Below are 1,183 nucleotides of genomic sequence, written 5' to 3' on the forward strand. Positions count from 1 at the left end.
TCAACAAGACAGAAAATATCAAATGCTGGAAAGGATATGGAGAGATTAGGACTCTCATACACTGCTGGTGGGACTGTAAAATGGTACAACCACTGTGGAAAGCAGTATGGTGATTCCTTAAAAAGTTGGAATACGAAATGCCATTTGACCCAGCCATTTCATTACTAGGTATATATCCTGAAGAAGTGAGAGCCATGACAAGAACAGACATATGCACACCCATATTCATCACACCACTATTTACAATAGCCAAAAGATGGAAACAACTTAGGTGTCCATCAGCTGAGGAATGGATAACCAAACTATGGTACATACACACAATGGTATACTATGCAACCCTAAAGAATAACCTAGAATCTGCAAAACACCGCATGACTTGGATGAACTTGGAGGACATTATGCTGAGTGAAATAAGTCAATCCCAAAAGGACAAATATTGTATTAGTCCATTATTGTAAAAGTCAAGGAAACATTTAAATATGGAAGGAAATTTCCTTTGTTGGTTACCAGGGGTGGGAGGGTAAGGGAGGGAACACTGTTAGATAGGTAGAGATAAGTATTGATTTGGGTGAAGAGAAGGGCAATGTTCCAAATGTTAGTGATGAACATGGTGGCATTGAGGAAGAAGAAGACATAGAGAGGTACATGGCAGGTACAGATAACAAAGATGAACCCTTGTGCACACACAGTACTGCTTTGTCAGTGAAGGCAAACATGGGTACATGGGTGGATAAATGGGTGGACAGGTTAAACTATTAGGTGTGTTTATGAAGCAGGGAGTGTACCCAAGACCATATATAGAGTTGGAAGACAATGGTTCTATAAGTGTATTTGTATGATCTGAATTCCCAGGTGTATAGTAGAGCTGACAAGGGACAAGGTTGTAGTCACTTCTTTGTCACAGCCAGCTATCCAGAAGGACCGAGTAGTTGAACCTGTGGGCTCAGGACCATAGTCATAGGGGACATCAAGCTCAATTGGCATAACTTACTACACAAAATATTGTTCCACCTCCTACTTTGGCGAGTAGTGACTGGGATCTTAAAAGCTTGCAAACAGCCATGTAGCTACAATAATGGGTTTCTTCTCATCCAGAGCAGAGAAGAATGAAGAAAACCAAAGACTCTTGGAAACAATTAGTCCTTGTGACCAGTACACCATGAGATCCATAGCCTATACAACT

The sequence above is a fragment of the Orycteropus afer genome, unplaced genomic scaffold (genome assembly GCF_000298275.1).
Source record: "Orycteropus afer afer isolate SDZICR_OR568_19922 unplaced genomic scaffold, OryAfe1.0 scaffold00158, whole genome shotgun sequence".
Lineage (NCBI taxonomy): Eukaryota > Metazoa > Chordata > Mammalia > Tubulidentata > Orycteropodidae > Orycteropus > Orycteropus afer.